Source organism: Aythya ferina, assembly GCF_964211825.1.
Source record: "Aythya ferina genome assembly, chromosome: 3".
In the NCBI taxonomy this organism is placed as follows: domain Eukaryota; kingdom Metazoa; phylum Chordata; class Aves; order Anseriformes; family Anatidae; genus Aythya; species Aythya ferina.
This window is the reverse complement of record NC_140298.1, coordinates 104,415,754-104,435,996: the sequence shown is the minus strand read 5'-3', so window position 1 is coordinate 104,435,996 and position 20,243 is coordinate 104,415,754. Positions and strand designations below refer to the sequence as shown.

At 50.3% G+C, this 20,243-nt stretch overlaps 1 protein-coding gene across 9 annotated transcripts in view; it reads right to left on the bottom strand.

The window, feature by feature from the left end:
- The window catches only part of HPCAL1 (hippocalcin like 1), a 57,986-nt gene that overhangs the window by 27,160 nt on the left and 10,583 nt on the right, over nucleotides 1-20,243 (bottom strand). For 2 of the 9 annotated variants that reach the window (XM_084513892.1, XM_084513896.1), the window contains exons 1-2: nucleotides 16,783-16,990; nucleotides 5,558-5,604 (exon numbers count right to left, since the gene is read on the bottom strand). The gene's annotated coding sequence lies outside the window, so the exon portion shown is untranslated. Of the gene's footprint in view, nucleotides 1-5,557; nucleotides 5,605-15,906; nucleotides 16,266-16,297; nucleotides 16,594-16,782; nucleotides 16,992-20,243 lie in introns of those variants that run through there. The other 7 variants (XM_084513898.1, XM_084513894.1, XM_084513897.1 and 4 more) reach the window with 5 other exon arrangements.

Below are 20,243 nucleotides of genomic sequence, written 5' to 3'. Positions count from 1 at the left end.
ACCCAAACCCACGCAGAACAAAAAGGAAAAAGCTCTGTTCCTCGGATTCAACATCCTTAGGAAACACTCGGTGAAGGTCTCCTAGCGTCTTCTGCTCAAGGCTTTGAATTCTGAAGTTTCCATTTTCATACTCCTGTATTCCTGTATCTATTGTGCTCCTTGATAGGGAGTTAAAATACTTCACTGTAATACAGAGAGAAGGGATTTTAACCTTGAAGGAGGCTTCAGAACAAACTGCCTTAGTGATTCAAGTATCAGTGATCAGGACTAGCTAATTACCTGTTGTGGTGCATGGGCAGTACTGGTACATAACAAACAATGAACCGTGATGCACACCACTTAACACGTGCCTCAATACTGACATGGCATGAAATAACCTGATGATGGCAAATCCCTAATGTGAAATTTCCCCGACAAATGACAAAAAAAAATGATTATTTTTTTCCCTAAATGAATCTTCTGGCCTTTCACAAGAAAATGCCAAGTCATATTCCTCCCCCTGCGAATTCAAGAATGACCAAATTATTTTTTTTGTGTGTGTGTGTGTGTGTGTGTGTGAAATGAGAATGTCCCAGCCCTTTTGCAGGATTGGAGGCACCATCCGGGACCCACAGGCCAGTCCCCTTCCAGCTCTCTGCCCCGATGCTTCATCCCAGACCACAACACATCCCGCCAAGGGGCCGTTGTTTTCCCTGGCACTCGCACCCTGCCTGGAGCCCCACCTTGGAAAGGGCACGGCAATCCTCCAGCTGAAATACCCACGGCCAGGAAACTTGCAAAAATAGGTCAGTATTTTGATTGCTCAGAGACAATTAGAGGGAGGAGGAAACACCATCCCACTTCGCTCGTGCAAAGTCATACGGACTGCAGCGTGGCACCCGACTGGAGCTGGAGCTTCCCCAGGGCATCATGCAGGGCAGCAGAGATGTCCCGACCCCACAGCCATCAGTTTTGTTTTTAGAGAGGGAGAAAAAAAAGCCCAGAGCATGCATTTTGTAAAGCGACGGAGGCCAAGCCCCTGGCTGCAGCGGGAATGCAGCAATGAGGCTGCAGCAAAACGCTGAGCCCCGTGGGTCTGAGTGTGGTTAGCCAGCTAACTGGTTCACTTTGCTACTGAAAGCCTTAAATACAGCTGAAATATATATTAAAGGTGAAAGGGGTGTAAGGAACAGGGCGGGCGTTGTTCGTTTTGAAGAGATAAATACATCAGATAGATCAAAACCTCTCAATATAGGACGGGGTTTTCAGCCTTGGCTTCAAAAAAACCTTTCAATGAGTGCTAAGAAACTTCTCCCCACCTTCCAGCTTCGCTCTTCTCAAACCCAGGTGAAGGCTTGCAGGAGACAGAAACGCTTGGAGAACGTGGCACGAAGGGACAAGGTTTAGTGATGGGGCTCAGGAGGTCAGGCTGATGGTCAGAAGTGATGACCCTGAAGGTCTTCTCCAGCCTGGCATCCTGGCAATCGATGCCTTTCCCAGCAAGGGCCATGAGCCAGGAGAGCCTCGTGTTTTATTCAGCTTGGTGGAGGCCACAGGAAAATTAAAAATGTAACGACGCACCATAAAGGAAGAAATAACCATAATAATAAAAAGCAAGATATGCTGAGCTCATGCCTAATCTTTGCAGCTCTTGGTACGGGCAGGATTTGTCCGGCCATGTTGATTTTTTATAAAAATAGTAAATCGTATTACCCCCCTGCTGCAAGACCAAAGATTCGCAATGATACCTTAATGCAGATTAAATAAAAATAGCACCACCTGAGTCAATCTGAGGATGATAATGCTTCGTAATCCCGCGCTGTTAGAGGATGAACATTTGTATAGTAGTGAATCAACACGAGATACTTGCATCAGGAGACGCTCGCTCTCCCTGGCTGCACAGCACCACTTCTACCAAGTGCAGAAGGCAGGTGGTGGTCGTAGGAGGCGCAGCACACGGCGGGGAAAGCAGCGCTATTATAGGATAACCCAAGCCCTGCACCCCGCTATCTTCCCGTTCTGAAATCCCAGCTGGTGACTCACGTTCTTAAAAGCAGGCCTGCTTTTCCATTTCCCCCATCGCTGCAAAGAATTGCCTCAAAAGTTTCCTTTTCAGCACTTCTCGCAGACCGGGCAGCCAGGAAGCCTGCGTGCACGCAGACAGCAGATTCATTCATAAAAGCGAAGGCAGACGAACAGCAGTGCTGCACATTCATTCTGTTGTTTTGTGTTGTGTTTTTTTTTTAATATCCCTGAATGAGCAAACAGCATATATGGTATGCAAACAGGCAACACAGCGCTGAAATGCCTCAGCAGTGAAAATGCCCATAAAACCACTCTGTAATAAAAATGTATAAGACAAAAAAGCCTCAAATACCAGTTTTTAAAGCTGGTTACGGGAAAAGGAGAGAAATGTAAGCTTTGATTAGTGACATGTTTTAAACCATAATAAATTCTTCTCAATTGCTTTGTTACATAAGCGACGCAGACAAGGCACTTCACTTGCTATTGTGCTCCCCATTTGTGCTTTTTTAAGGCAGGTTTTCCAGTTCATTGCACTTTTTTTTTCCTTCCCCTGCTGCAGCATATTGGTGTGTACAATAGACACCTTGCAGCCTCCCCCAGAGGGTTTTATCAGACTGTGGGGAAAGGTAAAAAAACAAGGTAACACCACTGAAAGATCTCCCTTTCCCCAATGGGATTTGAGTCCTCAGACTGGGGAGCTTTTCAAGGCTGTAACACAGAGGATGCCCAGAAGAAGTGGAAAACAGCCATGATTTCCTCCTCACCTGCCCTGGTGCTCCAGCATGCGGACATCCAGGTGATGGAGGAGGTCCTGGTGATGGAGGAGGTCCCGGTGAGGGAGATCTCACATGCCAACAGGAGAAGTGTCAGCCCAGCCAGGACGTGGGGAGGTACCCATGGTCCTGCTCTCCTGTATGTGCAGGAGTATTCCCAAAACCACCCAGGCACCAACCACGAGAGTACTCACTGATTTCCATGACCAGCCACAGGTAATCACAGGCCCTCAATGCTCCATGCGACATCCCGCTTGATGGGAGCCACCTTCCCTCGGAAACAAACCTTGCACAGGCTTCAGCTCAAGTTTCCAGTTTAAAATACAATATTTCTCAAAGCCAGCTCCACAGCACAGATCTTTGGCTGCAACAGCTTTCCATTCCCTACTCTAGGATCCAAGTCCTGACGTCCCAGCAGTATGTGCTGATGTTGGACAAGAGCAAGGAACCTCGATTTGGCCCCGTGCCCGTGCAAGCAACAGGCAGCTTTGTCTGCTCCTCACCCCATCCCACACACATCCCTGCTCCCCTTTTGCAGCCACCCCATAGAAAAGCATGTGGCTTTAGCCACCAAGTCCATGCCCTGTCCATGGAAGGAGACACCCACACAGAGGCCACCCAGTGGCACCACCACACTCCCACCCAGGACCAGAGCTGCTCTCACTGCATCACCACACCTTCAGCCTCCCGCCACAGCCACCAGGGCCATGAGGGTGCCAATTCTGCCGTCCTGCCCACGGTGGCCCCAATTCGGGCACAATGTCCCATCACATGAGGTCTCCACCAGCGTGCCTGTGCCCGGAGCTGCTTATCTGCTTACAGGCAGCACTACAGCTAAGTAGCTTGCTCCATCAGGAGAGCACCGAAGCATGTGTTGTCCCCATCCTGGATGAGGCCACCAGATTCAAGCACCCAGCTGAAGATGAGGACCTCCCTGAACTTGAAAAGGCAAGGACAAAGACCACCAAAGCAGCAAAACCACGATGCACGAACACCCGACACCTCCACGCCCTGTTTGCACAACTCCACGTTTCACCACAAGACCTTGGGGCCTTCATGCCTTTGAGAGCACTGCCAAAGGGACTACACAGGAGAAAAACCATTCACTCTGGTAAGTCTGTTTCAGAGTATTAGCAAGTTTTTTTTTTTTTTTTACTTACAACCTATTTAAGTGCTACCTGGAACGACAACAAAAGAAAATCCAATTGCAAGTGCAATTTAAACCGACAGCTGGAAATTACCTGGCCTTTAAACGCACAGGGTTACAGCCACCAGCCCCATGCTCCCCTCTGCCCTCAGGAAGAGAGTTTGATTCATCTCTCAACATCTCAGAAAGATCAGCTGATGATTCAGGTCCCAATATAGCAATTATTAGTACAAATAGCGTGCAGGTTTCTAATAAAGATTCACGGCAGCTGCAGCGGTGGGGGAAGAGGAGAGGTTCATGAGCTATTACTCACATGAACATTTGCAAAAGGCGCATGGGATTCACAACTTGGCCCTCACAGACTCCTGCTGTATGGATACACGCCTTAGTAGGACTGTCTGGGGGTTAACGGAGCTCTCATTATATAGAAAACGTGGATAACACCATTTATTAGGTAAGGAATATGTTCGTTGACGAAAGATATAATTGATAGCGAATACACTGGAGGGAGAATTTAACTAAAGTAAGCATTTTCTGGCCAAAATGAAGACATACTTAGGTTGGACACACACTCAGGACAGTGTACCACTCCCCAGCACCCTCCCCTGCCACATTTCAGCCATAAGCTCTATGGACACTTCAAATTAACCTGGGATCATCTGTTCTGAAAGGCACCTTATCCATGGGAAATAGATTTATTTAAAAGATGGAGGAGTCCATTAAAGGCTTTGGGCACTCAGCTGTGGTTCATTAGTCAGTCTGAAGGCACAAGAGCTCTAATAGCTTGTATCCTGCGCACCAGGGAAATGCAACTAAAGAATAAACTTCCTGAGCAATTAATGTCTAATGATATAATTTTGTTAATCTCATTGGAAAGAAATCTAGGATCGAAAGAGGAAACAGAGTGTGTATTTCTCCAGAAGCAACAACAGCCTGTGAAGGGTGCTGCGGCCTGGCGGGCAGCGCCCAGAAGAGGCTGGCCCTGTGAGGCGCAGAGCCCGAGCTGATCAAGGCGGGTCGCTGGCTGCAGTGCCACAACACCAGTGTTTCTGAGCAATCCTATGCTCCTGCAGCCCCTGCCTGATTGAATGTTTCATTTCCTTACAAATAAGAAAGTAATGAAGTGCACACAAACGCAAGCCTTGGGTACAGGCCAGCGCAGAACCCGCCACACGCAGCAGGGCCGAGCCCGAGTTACGCAGCTCAGCTGAACCTCTGGGAACCACATTCCTCTGGATTAACACAGATGGTCAGAACAAAAGGAGAAAAAAAACCTAAGCAGGTTGTTCTCTCGGATGGAAAACACTGCCCCACTGGGCCGTGTGGGCTTTCAGTACAAAATACAGCGTCATTACTACGGGTTTTCCCTCCTGAAGTCAACTACATTTTATATTTTTTTTAAGCATTTGACTAATCAACTCTCAGGAAGTCCATTCTGGCACAAAGGTGAAGCTTCACATGTGTATGGCGACCCCACACACTCGGGGATCAGCCTGCCAGCTCTAACGGGCAGCACAGGCTCAGATAATGCAAACCCCTGCACCAGCTGCCCAGCACAGGACAACACTTCATATTTTCTGTCATTCCCATTCAATGCGTGCCTTGAAAGAAGCAGGGTCTGGAAAGTACTCACCACCTATCTTGGAACCTCTTCAGGGAAAGTCCACAGGGCTCAAGTGCCTGAAAGGAGAAAACACAAAGCAAACGTTATACATTACATTAGTTTTCTTCTAAATTACAGCCTTCCCATCTCTTACCCTATTCTCTACAGACCAATTTTCCCTGCTGAAAAATAAATCAGAATTTGTCTACATGCAAAAGTTCTGGTTCAATTCTTGCTCTAAACCGAGCAGCAACTGCAACTTTACCACCTGCATTTGCATTTTAATATTCGTCCTCAAAAATGCATAGATTTCACTCAAATTTGGACAGCAAATTCTTCTGGCATTCAAAAATCTGCCAAAACCATCCTGCCTGCCTAACACTTTTTTGTAAAACTCCTCCTTCAAAATAGGCAAGAATCACCTCCAGATGATATCAAAATGCCGCAGTGGAAAGGTTTGCTTGGCTTGTACCTCAAAATACTATCGTGCCAAGATGTGAGAACAGGAGAAAAAGAACTGAAACACAAGGAGGCCCGGTTCAGGATTTCCAGAGCCATTAAGCACTGCTCTAAAAGGGCAGGAATCAATTCTCTATCAGTTGAGTATGCTTCTCCCAAAAGCAGAGTAGTATCATTTGCGTCCCTTCAGCATCTGCCAGCTACGAATGCTGCGGTTCATCAGCACTTAGCAAGTCACAGAGAAGAGCACTACGAGTGAGCTCACCCCCTCCTGCGATTTGTAATCTCCCCAAGTCTGTGGATCAGGCAACCAAAAACCGCTTCAAATCCCATAGAGACATCCACGATTTCCCCCACTACTCCTCCGGCCTGATGCCTCCAGCCCCACCACCTCTGGTGTTTCCTGTGAGACCCTTGTCTGACCCAGCAGCCCCACAACTTCTGCCAAAAAACCCCACTGGGCTTGGGACCCTACTTCTGGCTGCTCCCTCCACCCCTAAGCAACACATTCGGTCTTCCCAACGCAAAACCCCAGCCACAGAGACCCGAAAAATCAACCAAGCCTCCTTCTTCAACAATGTGCCATCCCTACAAGTAGGAATTCCTTCCTTTTGTGGTACCACTACAGCCATGGGGCACTTCTTTGCACCAACCACAAGGCAAAAGGTTCACCAAAATTTCCCTCCCGTAGCTTCCTCCTGAGAATATCAGAGCAGTGGCAAAAACCCAGCTAGGATCAAAGCACATCACATCATCTGCTCTCCTGCTCTCCACACGAGCGGTTACCCTGCTGGAGAAGGCAATTAGCATGTCTGACATGATTTGTTCCAGACTAATCCATGCTGACTGTTACTCAGAAGCACCCAGAAGATGCTTAGGTAGGAAATAATTTATTAACTTCCAGGAAAATCCTGTAATAAAAATCGGGCTGTACTGTAATTCCATCTCTGCCTTTTTAGACATTGTAGCTCTGTGTTTTTGCTGTCTCGTACTTATGGGAACCTCACAAATTCTTTTCAGGTCTTCAGAAATAGTCACCACGAAGAAACTGAAATGCACCGAAGCCAGCTGAAATCAGGCTGCTTCCACAAACCATGAGAAAGAGACAACTGGCACGGCCACGAGGTCGGAGCATCCTGCAGGACCGGGGGCCACCAGCCACCTTTTGGACGCGCCCTTGGGCCCTACCACTGCTGGTGCTGGTTGCCCAGCTTCTGCTGAAGATCCCAACCCTCCCACACGTCCTCGCAGCAGCTGGAGGATCCTATTATAAAAATCCTTCCCTAAGGGCCAGAAAAGCTGGAAGGAAAAAAAAATATAATAATAAACCTTATGAGAGTGCTCCTTAAATGGTTCTTTTCCTATTTTATGTCCGTATCTTCCTCCTTTCCGTGCAGATGCTAACTCCATCAGTCTTCTGCTCACAGGAAGGAAGAGCAGGACTTCACAAAAGTGTCCATTGCTCTTGAGATGGCCAGCAGGCACTCACAGAGCATTTAAACCAAGAGTTTTAGCTTCAGCGTCTCAGGAAGAAAACCTATTATCCTCATTTTTTACAGGAATTGATGTTAAAATCACCACAAGCTGCTGACCCTATGAAACCCACAACAGGCCTCATGGAATAGTGCACCAAGATTATTTGTCTGCATTTATATGTTCAAAAAAAATACCATTCCCCAGTCCTTACCTACATTTTTGCAGTCCTAAAGACTTTGGGGAAAAATAATAATAAAAAATAGTCTGCATATAATCACCCCAAACCTTTGTTCCTGCCGGGTGGAGTAGAGGCTAAGTGCCCACCACACGTTAATCTCTGTGTTAACAGCACAACAAGTCTTTAAACCCACTGCCAATTAAAAGTAAGGTATAATTGAATTAGCAGAAGCAACTTATGGCAGAAATTCAATTACGAAGCAGAATTAAAGGAAGAGATGTCAGTAACTTTTGGAGGCTGGGCAGGAAGAGGCGAGTGCATCCATCTACTATTTTCAGAGCTGTCAGGAGAAAGCTTAAGGAGGAGGAGACGCAGAATCAGAGCGGTTTGGGTTGGAAGGGGCCTTAAAGGCCACCTAACTCCAACCCCTGCCATGGGCAGGGACACCTCCCACCAGCCCAGGTTGCCCAAAGCCCCATCCAGCCCTGCAGCGTGCTTGGACCTGCCTCAGCCTGCACCAACATGGCTGTACACATCTTTTTTTTTTCCTTTTGGCCTCGTTTTCCAAGCTGAATGTAACCTTTTTCCATTCCTTCACTTCTCAGGCATTATATCCGGAGCAGGTTTCTTTCCACACAAGGGAGAAGCCTCAAGTGTTGCGGGTCCTTCTCCTCCTCTCACCCCGCCACCCTCTCACCCTGCTGGGTTCGAATTCCCCTTCATTTCCCCCTGCCCGATGCTGTTCTTGCTTAACCTCAGTGCCGATCGCTGGCGATGCCCGCCCACACCTCCAAAGTTCAGCTTTCGTAACTGCATTAATCAAAATCAACACTGACAGCAACGTTGCTGCGTTTGTGAGCGGTGTCACCTGCCTGCAAGCAGGCATGGAAATAACCCCCAGCACCGTGCTGTGCTCCCGGACTTACGATTTCTTTTTTCAACCAGAATCTGCTGTTTTATTAAAACGCGTTGTGTTTTTTTTCCTCTTTTTACAGCGTGAGGAAACTCTCGGAGGGCTCTCTCCTCCAGGTTGCTTTGTTTTCTTTGACGCCTGTAGATCAAATAAAGAGGAGCCTGTCGCTTCCCCCTGTCTGTCGGAGGATTTTCACTCCCCAGGCTCATTTCCAACCCACCTCAATCCCGGGGATCACCCACACTGCTCGTAGTACTCACAGCTGGCCTGCTGCAGGCTGGCTCTCCTTGGCTCCTGGGCAGGTTTTGCAGGCTGTAGCAAGCTCCAGGCTGCTACGGCTACAGCTTTAGGCTCATTTGGAAGCTAATTCAAGAGTTCTCCTCAATATCCTGCCCTGACTGTGGCACGGATATACCTCAGTCTGCATGTCCCCAGAGGGCTGGCGCTGCTCAGAGGAATTTCCGTCGTGTTGCAGCAGCCTGGAGTGCTGTCCCTCCTTGCTCTGCTTTGGATGCTGCTGCTGGCACCTCTCCCACCACCACCGTGTGCTTGCAATGGGCCCACACGAGCCTTGCAATGGGATAACTGATGTATGGAGACCCAGCAGCATCCCCTGGCACGCTGCAGGAGCGTGTGGTTAAGTTGGAGGTGGAATTTCATGCACATTGGGCAAGCCAACAAGCCCTGAGAGCGGGGCAGAATCCACCTGCCTGCTTAGATGCCAGCTCTCCAGGTGAGGCCGAGACCCACCTCTCTGTCTGGAAGACCTTGCCTGCAGCTCGTGCTCCAACCCCACTGCAAAACGCTGCAGCTGGGAGCACAGCAGCCACAGAAGTCCTGTGAGGCAACCCCATCCATCTCCTTCACTTTTAGTGTGAAGTTTTAACAGCCCGAGCCACCCCACCACGCTCCACTGCACGCCTGCTGTGCTGGAGCACTCTTCACAGCGCGGGCACAAAAAGCTTGCACCTAAATTGGTAGAAAATGAGGTCCGGAGTGAGTTACTGCTGTCCCACCTCCAAAAAGCCATGCTCTGAGCATCCCCAAGGTTTATTTATTGAACACAGCTGCACTGGAGTGGTTCAAGCACGGAGTGAGGAACAGCCTGAAGCGTGCGCTACCTTATCTCGGGCCGATGCTATCGCAACACAAACACGTGTCTGTGCCAGGCTCGGGAGGACGACGGGGGAACCCAGGAGAACAGAAAGCCCGTGCAAAGGGAAAACCTGCCCTGCTGACAACCAGACTGCACTCATCTCACTGCAGGTGGCTGTGATTCCCCTGTCTCGGAGGAGTTTTGCTCACTTTAACCAGAAGGTGAAGACTGCATTTAATGTTACACATCGTATTTGGCTCGCTTACGTCCTGCCAAGGCAACACTCACAACGCTGGCCACCAAGGATGACTGCACGCACTCCACAGAGCGAGGATGCTACACAGCCACCTCTCCAAGTCATCGAGCAATCGGTATTTGCAGCCCTCAGCCCGGTTTCACGCCAGAAAAACTACTCAGCTCATTAAACACGTCCCGAAAAAGCCCAGGGGCATACAGAAGCTTTCCAAATTCAGAGGCAAGGAAGGCTTTTTCAGGGCAGCAGCAGTGCTGAGACTGGCAGCCAGGCTGGGTACGTTGATGTTACCCTGTACTGGATCCCCAAAGTAAGCTGGGTGAGTTCACAATCTGCACTCAATTCCCAGAGAAGCTGCGTGGACGTAAAAGGAGGGAAGGCAGGTAAGGAAATGCTAATACTCCACTGCGACTGAACACATGAAACTTTATTAAATCTAATTTGAAGTGTCAGAACAAGATGAATTGTTTGCAATTAAATATTTTTCTCTTTCTGAACTGCAGAGTTTCTTTCCTTTATGTTTTTTTTTCCCCCAAAAAAACACCACTGACAGATGCCACGTACTGCCTGGTCGTGCTTGGACACAAGACCCCAGCCGATAACTACAAAGGATACGGGCAGCTGGGGACAGAACAGTGCCAATTACCCAATTATTGACCCTATTTCCTCTTCTCAACTTTTTCCCCATGCAGTTAACAGAATTATGTCACCGCGCATTCATTGCCCAGGAAGTTTATCTCTGTCTTCCCCTTCCAGTCTTGCTTTTCATTTGCATTTCCCTTCTTCACAGGATGCTCTAAACTAAACATTACATGCGAGTTACACTACACAGGCTCGGGAGGAACGGAGCACATAGGGGAGGCCACGGGAAGGGAGGTAGCTGCTGAGCAAATCTGATTTTAGCAGACGCATGGGGCATGGTGTCAACTGAGTTTTATTAAAGGAGATGGCAAATTTGCATCAGCTAAGATATTGTGTGAGGAGATGCAACCCAGCAGTGGTTGAAAGAGTAACGAAGTTTCCAAGGACTGAACGAAGCATGAATTTATTCAAAAAAACAAATTAGAGTGATCGATGCCGTTATGGTACAGGTGTGATGCTGCATATAACCCTAATGGCCTCTGCATCCTCGGGCTGTTTTATGCTACATAAAAATGCAGATTCCCTGCTCTCCAGTTGTGGGATACGCCGCTGAGTTTAAATTGAGTTCATCACAAGCTAGTGCTCCTGGACAGATCATGTGTTCGTTTTAAAAATTACTCATTCTTGCCTTTATAATTACAAGGGAAAACCGCCTTGAAAGCAAAGCAAAAAGCAGATGCACTGGTGGCTTGCTAACCCTCCAGAGAGGATGCAAAGCAGCATTAAGAACAAAACTCCCTGTACGCCTCCATCATCACCTTACAGCCTGTAAAATACCAGCGGGAGGATGAGGACAAAGGGTTTCCCTGCTTGCCTGCTGCCCTCGCCCCACGGCACACCTCGGCACAGTTTGTCCCACCTCCAGGTGCCTTGTTTGGGGACGTGGAGATGGGGCTCACCCAGCGGGGTGACACCTTCCCAGGAGCCACGGGGACACGCAGGTGACAGCACTGGAAGTGACAGTGGAGGAGAGCACTGGCAGGGCACAGGGCGATGGGAGGACTTGCTCCTTCTCCAGCAGCTACGGCAGCAGCTCCTCCACAAAGGGCACTGGGGCTCCAGGCAGCTGGTGTGGGATAAATAGCACGAAGTGGTGGCAGATGGGTGCCTCAGCCCTTCACATCCTGCATCATAGAGTCACAGAACTATCCGTGTTAGAAAAGACCTTTAATTTCATCAAGTCCAACCAGCAACCTGCCCTACTGAGTCCCATCACTGTCCCATGGTGCCACATCCACACGTCTCTTGAATACCTCCAGGCATGGGGACTCCACCACTTCCTCACGCAGCCCGTTCCAAGGCTTCACCACCCTCTCCATGAAGAAATTCTTCCTGATATCCAAACTAAACACCCCCTGGTGCAACTGGAGACCACCTCAGCTGATGCTTTGTATTTCCATCTCACAGCTGTTACACCAGCCCACGCTCTACTCAAAACCCCCTGAGCAGCCCTAGCAAATAGCCCAGCCTACATGCATACAGCTCAAGCTGCAGGAGAACAAGAACAGAACTTTTTGTAATGTTTCATGAACCCCTTGAGCAGGTAACAGGGAGCACTTTTGCCAGAAACGTGCCTCCCTACCCTTTTGTCAGGAGAGTCCCCACCCCATCAATTCTTGAGGGCCCAACAGCAGCCTTTGGCGATGGGCAGTGTCCTCCTGCAAAGTCTCCTCTGCTCCTCCTCTTGGAAACTCTTGAAACTGGAAACAGCTGGAATGAAACCCAATTTCCATTTCAAAATAAGTAAGTAAAACCCCTCTGAGCCACCTCCTGACAACCACGGAGTGCCCCAGCCTGGTGCCGAGGAGCGTGGCCTTTCTTCCCCATGGGCCACCAAAGCCCTTGCCTGTGCCCAGCTCCCCAGGGCCACCAAAGGCCTGAAGTCACCATTTCCAACCCCTTTTTTTATTTTGTCTGAGTGCTTTTTTAAAGATAAACTCCTACACGGAGGATCACTGGCTTTCCAGAAAGCTCCTCAGCATCCCTCAGAAGCAAACCTGACATCTATTAGCTCGAGAGCGACAAAACTCAGCCCAGCAGAAATCAAAGCAGCGGCTAATCACCAAGAGAGAGCCTTTTATGCTGATTCCACTTTCTTCATCCCTCTCCTCCGTGCAGCAACCGCAGCCACCTCTCCACAAGAGCATTACAAGGGCAGGTGCCAGGGAGAGGAAACTCAAACCAGGCGGTGGCACAAACCATTTCAGAAGACGCTCAAACTGGGATAAAGCCTTTTCCAGTGTCTTCTAATATATTTAGCAGATGTTGCTTGCAGGCCCTTTCCAAAGCACCGTGAAGCGTGCTGACTCCCTGCTTGCCTTCTTGTGAGCTTCTTCGAGCTCGCATTTAATAACTGAGCTCCGTGCAGCTGGCTGTGCGTGCACAGCGTCCTCCCCGCTGACTCCCACTCCCCTCTCGCACACACGCAGCTCCTGCAATCAGCCCCAAACTGCTCCCCGGCCTCCAAGCCGGAGTTTGCTTCGCTCCCCCAGGATACGCTTTCTTCTGCGACACACAAAATGAGACCTTTCGAGAAATGCCATTTACCTGCTGATTAAAAAAAAAAAGCCTGGATAAAGGGAAAAAGCAAAGGATGCCCTGCCAGCGAGAAGCGCTCCGACGGCAGCTAGCCGCAGCGCCACCAGCAGCAGCAGCAAGCTCTCTCCCTTCGCACAACGGGAGCGCTGCCAAGAAGAGAGAATCCTGCTCACAATGCCCTTTAGGAAAAAAAAAAATAGGGAAAAAAAAAAAAGCCTGCTACCTCGGAGCAATGAGAAGCATCCATTCTGCGCAGACACGCCGGGCTGCGTGGAGCAGAGGTGAATGAGAGGCACGGCTTGCAGCACCCCTGTGCCGCCCGCTCCTGGCCCCCAGCTTTTTTTTCCTCACCCTCCTCCCACCTCTGCCACCCCCGCCTAGGCTCAAATGCCTCTGCAGGAGCCACGTGCTGACTTCCAAGCATCGGCGAGACGTATTTCCTCAGCCCATGCCCGAGCTACACCATCCATCACAGTCAGCAGCACCGCTCCTAATTCCTGCAGACCACGAGGGTTTGGCGTTTGCACAAGGGCGCACACGGACTCGCTCCCTCTCCCCCGGCGTTCACGACGAAATGTTTCCTGCACTTCCACTTGTGGAATTATGTTCCCGCTGCTGGCATGGCTGGGGACTCAAAAACAAACACCTTTGCCACTCCGACTAGCACACAGGTCAGATAAACACGTTGTCTGAAACAAAAACACCCTCAAATTGCAAAAGCAGCTGCCCGTGTTCGGCCGTGGCTCCTGGCACAGCCGCCAGGATCTCGCTACGCCTCATTTCCAGCACACATCTCTGAAGGTGCAAACCACGCTGCTGATACTCAGCCTCCCACCCTCTAAGTCTCCAGATGTCCCTGTCACCAAAACCAGTGTTCTCCAACCCGGACAGAGTTTTGAATCGTTGCCATCAGCCTCAAACACCTTTCTCAAGAGGTTAAGGCTACAGCAACCAAAATACAGGCAGGAGTCCATTGATCTGGCTGCGCCGCTTCCCATTCGGCCAGCCTCATCTCCGGTGGAAAGACTGGGCAGAAAAGAGGGCCTCCTAAAACTGTGGTTGTAGAAATCACCCCCCAAAAAATCAAAGCTCTCAAAAGATGGTGCACTGACTGCATTGATTGAATTCCTTGCTTCTTTTTTTTTTTTTTTGACTTTAAAAAGAAACACCCCTGCCAGGCGTGTGGATTGAATAGCCCCAAAGCACCATTTGCCATCTCTTCCACCGCGGTTATCCCGCATACCTACAAACCCACCACGCTAGTTACGAGCACCATTTCTTACTGATAACAGCTTATTTCATGCCATGCAGTCCAGGAGAAGTGCAATATTTCTCAGATTACAAGCTGGATCCGGCCTCTCGGCTCCTGCCTTCTAATTCCAGCGCGGACAAGGCAAGGGAATGCATAATTCATCGCGCGGTGGATCCTACAGGTCTCCAAGTCACTGACACTGAACTTCCAGAAAGCTAATGTTTCTGGGAGATTCAGCTGAAGAATTTAGCCTCCTCACTGCTAAAAGAAGCAGGAGCTCCTTGGTGGAGTGTTTGGCCCCATTGTTTAAAGATTCAGGGTGGCTTTGCCACTGGAGCGTGACAACGGGCAGATATTTATCTGGGAAAGTCAAGAAATGCAGAAATCAATGAGTTAATTAGGAAGTTAGCACAACACAACCGACCCATAAAGGCTTTTATTCACCAAAAAGCTGATAAGGTGAAGATAATTGTTTGCATTCGTTGTACTCTCAGGGTTGGCAGAGGGTTATTGGAACGACGGAAATTTCAGACATTGATTTAAAACATTTTCTGCTCATTAAAGCTAAAACCCAACAATTTCGCAAGAAACGCATGGCGTAGGATCCCACCCAACACAGTCAACATGAGCTGCGATAAATCACCTCTTGCCAACAGAAATTAACTTTGGGTTGAGTTAAGCCCCACAAAGATACTCAAGTTGGGCACCGCAAGTATTTTCTAACACGGGCAATGAACAAAGAAACGGGTCCCACACACAAACGCTACAGGAAGCATAGTAGGAACAAGAGAAAAAAAAGCATATTAAGAAAAAAAAAAAAAAAGTCTGTTTTTCTTAAATTCACTGGAAAACACATTGCATTTGTTACTGGTTCTGACCTAAGAGTCATGTCTGAAGGGAAGCCCAGGTGTGAGCGATCCTCCTCCCGTGAGTATCAGAGCATCTCGCACGCACAGACAGCACAACCTCATTCCTTACAGCCTCGTGTCACTACAGGCAAGAGAAGCAGCCTATCATATAGGATTTTAAATCAGATCGCCCACTTGGTCTACCAGCATTCCCGTCTCACTCGAGGCAGGGCAATCAGCACTGAAAAGAGTATTGTCTCGCTTGGGAAACACGATAAATCATGATCATGCAGCGTGAACACTTCTCATCGCAACCATTTCTAAGCACAGATCGCATGCTTTTTTTTTTTTTTTCCCTTTTTGCCCCTGAATTTGGGCAGCAGCAGCTGCCTGCCCTGCCAGCCCGAGCAGAGATGTTCCTCTAGGCTGACAAGTTAGGAGCATCCCCCCGCTGCAGCTGGGCGAACTCTTCCCAGCGCTGCCTCCATCGCCTCCCCGAGCAGACCACGCCGTGCCAACAAAAAGCACTTTTTTGGCTGGCACAGCTGACACCAGAGCAGGGCTGCTGCCAGCATTGCGACACCCGTCCTGTCGTGGCACACCCCCCCCAGGTTTCCTACAGTTCTACGCAGAGCCCAACGTTGCATTTAGGGCAAAAACAAAGAGGAGAAGAAAACAGGTGGTGCAAAGAGGCAGCGGGCTGGCCGCTCTCTCTCCATCTAACCTCAGCGGAGCAGTGGACGGATCACCTCCCTTTTTTCCGAGCCTCACAGCACAGGGGGGGATGAAAGGCAGGCAGCTGCTGTCGGACCCAATCCTCTGATGGGGTCCCGAGGAGGAGCGAGGTGCGATGCCATCCCCGACCCCACTGCGGGATGCACAGCACCGTGCTGGGCTCCCCACCCAGCGCAGGGCTTTCGGGGCAACCAACACGTCCCCAAGGCGAGAGGAGCTCAGGAACCCAGCAAACGGCTCCGAGTGGGAAAACTGCAGAATATTTTGGGGAAGGAACAACCGCTTCCTCCTCCGTTTTCCCCGCAGAGAGCACTCCACGTCCCTACCGCGCTTGCATTTGTGAATGGGACTATGGCATCGCGCTCGGCTCCAGCGCTCACCTCTACGTATTGCTGCAGAAAAATAATCATAAAAAAAAAAAGGATTTTGCCGTAAAGGAGCAGATTATCCAGCTGCCAGCAGGAGACACGGAGCAGCCAGCTGCTCCCCCCAGCAGCCCTTTCACTTTGGGGTGCTGCGTTTCGCCTCCTTTTCCCCCAAAAACCCTACAGAAAGTTCTCCGGGCGCCAAGTCGCTCGCAAATCCTTGGGGTGCAGAGCCCGTCCAGGGCAAGGGGGGGCCCCGGGGTGCCCCCAGCCTCCCTCCAGCACCCAGGGGAGCAGGCAGGGAGCACCGCAGCCTCTTCCCAAGGGCTGCCGAGCTTTTATTTTCCGGAGGGGCCGCCCAAGGAGGAGGCACATAGGAAGGGCGGCTTTCGGAGAGCTGGCTCCAAAGGGGCGAGAGCAAAGCGGGACCCAAACCCCAAATCCACCCCCACCCCAAAAAAATAAAATAAAAAAAACCCAAACCCACCCCACTGCCTTACCCGGGGGTCCCCCTCGGCGGCTGCCGGCCGGCTCCTCCCGGGCGAAAGAGGAAATGAGCGGGAGGCGCTCGGCGGGGAGGGACGGCGGAGGAGGAGGAGGAGGAGGAGGAGGAGGAGGAGGAGGGACGGGGAGGAAGGAGCCGCCGAGGGGCCGCGGGGAGCCAGCCGCGGGGCTCCGCTTCCCCGCCGGGGCAGCGGCTCCTCAGCGCCGGGGCGGGGCGCGAGGGGCCCCTCGGGGCCGCCCGCCCGCGGCCGCCGCCATTTGGGGCTGGGCCTGGCCGCCGCCCGCCCCCCCCCCCAGCCCCAGCCCCGGGCAGGAAGCGCGGGGGGTGCGGGGGGCACGGCCGGGAGAAAGTTTGGGGGGCTCGACCCCTTCTTGCTCCGTGCTGCTTCTCGCCTTCATCATTTTTTTTCCCTTTTCTGTACCTCTTCTGTCCTTCTTCTTTCGGTTTTTTTTTTTTTTTTTTCCTTTTTTTTTTTTCTTTCGTTTTCTTTCCTTTTTTCCCCTTCCTTTTCCTCTCCCTTTTTCTTTTCCTCTCCCTTTTTCTTTTCCCCTCCCTTTTTCTTTTTCTTTTTCTTTTTCTTTTTCTTTTTCTTTTTCTTTTTCTTTTTCTTTTTCTTTTTCTTTTTCTTTTTCTTTTTCTTTTTCTTTCTTTTCCTTTCTTTTCTCTTTTCACCTTTTCCCCTCCCTTTCCTCCCCTTTCCTCCCCTTTCCTTTCCTCCCCTTTCCTTTCCTCCCCTTTCCTTTCCTCCCCTTTCCTTTCCTCCCCTTTCCTTTCCTCCCCTTTCCTTTCCTCCCCTTTCCTTTCCTCCCCTTTCCTCCCCTTTCCTTTCCTTTCCTTTCCTTTCCTTTCCTTTCCTTTCCTTTCCTTTCCTTTCCTTTCCTTTCCTTTCCTTTCCTTTCCTTTCCTTTCCTTTCCTTTCCTTTCCTTCCCTTTCCTTCCCTTTCCTTCCCTTCCCTTCCCTTCCCTTCCCTTCCCTTCCCTTCCCTTCCCTTCCCTTCCCTTCCCTTCCCTTCCCTTCCCTTCCCTTCCCTTCCCTTCCCTTCCCTTCCCTTCCCTTCCCTTCCCTTCCCTTCCCTTCCCTTCCCTTCCCTTCCCTTCCCTTCCCTTCCCTTCCCTTCCCTTCCCTTCCCTTCCCTTCCCTTCCCTTCCCTTCCCTTCCCTTCCCTTCCCTTCCCTTCCCTTCCCTTCCCTTCCCTTCCCTTCCCTTCCCTTCCCTTCCCTTCCCTTCCCTTCCCCTTCCTCTTCCCTTTCCCTTTTTCCTTCCCTTCCCTTCCCATCCCATCCCCTATTTTCAACCCCCAAACAAACAAACAGCCACCCCGCCATGGCACCATCTCTCACTAGGCCCTACACTCCCCACCACCAAATTTTCTGGAGCGGAGGAAGGCGAGGGCTGCAGCCCCACACCACACACCTCACCACCAAGCAGGCGATGCTGCCAAGCACCCATACCCCTCAAAGTGTCCCCAGTGTCCCAGCCGTGCCCACAAAAGGCTGGTGGCCCTGCAGGTGAATTCAGTACAGGTGCCAGCAGAGGCAGTGAATGGGGACTCTGCCACCCGGCCAGAGGAAGGTGCTGAGCTCTCAGCAGACCCCATGGCAAAATGGAGAGGATTTAGGGACTGATGCTAATCTGTTTCCCAAGAGAGGTGACTGCTCAGAAATAAGGCCTGCCGAGCAGACAAAGGAATGAATCCTCCTTTTTGGATTTTTTTATTTTCTCCCCAGCTCCTGCCCAGCGCATTTTCAAGTCAGAAATGTATGGAGAATGTAACGCAGTTGCCAGTGTGCCTTATCAGTAGCTCTCACTCTGCCTCCCTGTACGGGAGACTAAGTGAGCACGTTCGGTGCAGTCGCAAGATAAGAACCAAACAGAGCTGAAATCAAGGCCACACCAGGAAAAGAAAAAAAAAAAAAAAAGATATTTAGAGATTTTAGCAACAATCCTTGTGAGGCAAGTGGGGGAACAAAGAGAAAAAGCCCACCACCACCAAACCAGCAGGTTTTCAAAGCTTATCTCTGCACGAAATCCAGCAGATACTTTTTTAAGGACAGGAAAAAATGAAAACACCTTTCACACGTACTGCAAAGCTGGGATACATTGAAATTATTGATGCAAAGCTGAAAATGTTACTAAACAATGACTGTTTTCTCCACCCCCTTTAAGAATAGTTCAACCGTTTTGCCAGATTAAAATAAATAAATAAATAAGAGCAATAAAAGTCAGCCCAAGGCAAAAAAACAAGCTCGGAAACTGAAGAATGTGCATGGTTAAACCAGAATGGGAAGGCAGAGTGGAAAACTGTACACAAGCACTGCTGCTGCCAACCTCACGTGCTCGAAGCCCTCTTCTCCTGGCGGGAGATGATTTGGGGTGAGCGACCCTCTCGATTTCCCCGCCAGCCCATGGGTGACACAGGTGACAGCAGCAGCCTCTGCCCAGCCCTCGGTGGCAACCAAGCAAGTACCTGCTTGAGGGATTTACAGCTCTCAGGGCCTCGTGCCTGTGCTGGGAGAATTGGGGACATTTTATAGTCAGTGGGTAATTACTTCGAGAAATACCCAGGCTGCTCAGCCCAATACAAAACTCATCTCTTCAAGCTGTCCAGCATTCAGCATCCTATCCTGTCATTAGTCACAGAAATATTTTAAATAATTTTGGATTCAGCTATTCCACGCAACAAGAACCAAACAAGACATTACACCCAGCTTCTGCTTTCAAGAAGTGCACCCTGCCAGTTGTGACCTGAAACAAGATGCCAGTCAAATCACTGCCACCAAGATTTCAGGTGATTTTCACAGAATCACGGAATCACCTAGGTTGGAAGAGACCTCCAAGATCACCGAATCCAACCTCTGACCTAACACTAACAAGTTCTTCACTAAACCATATCAGTAAACTCTACATCTAAACGTCTTTTAAAGACCTCCAGGGATGGTGACTCCACCACTTCCCTGGGCAGCCCATTCCAATGCCTCACAACCCTCTCAGTTCTTCTTAACATCCAACCTAAACCTCCCCTGGTGCAACTTAAGCCCATTACCCCTCGTCCTGTCACCAGGCACGTGGGAGAACAGACCAACCCCCACCTCGCTACAGCCTCCTTTAAGGTCGAGAGCGATAAGGTCGCCCCTGAGCCTCCTCTTCTCCAGGCTGAACAAGCCCAGCTCCCTCAGCCGCTCCTCATAGGACTTGTTCTCCAGACCCCTCACCAGCTTTGTCGCCCTTCTCTGGACTCTCTTGAGCACCTCGATATCCTTCTTGTAGCGAGGGGCCCAAAACTGAACACAGTACTCGAGGTGCGGCCTCACCAGAGCCGAGTACAGGGGGACTTCTGCTCAGGTTCATTCCTTCTTGGTTCTTCACCGCACTGCATGGCTGTCCTCACACACCAAGAGGCCTGCCGCTCGCCTTGCTCTCCTGGTCTCCTTCCTGCCACACGAGCTGGCAGTCAG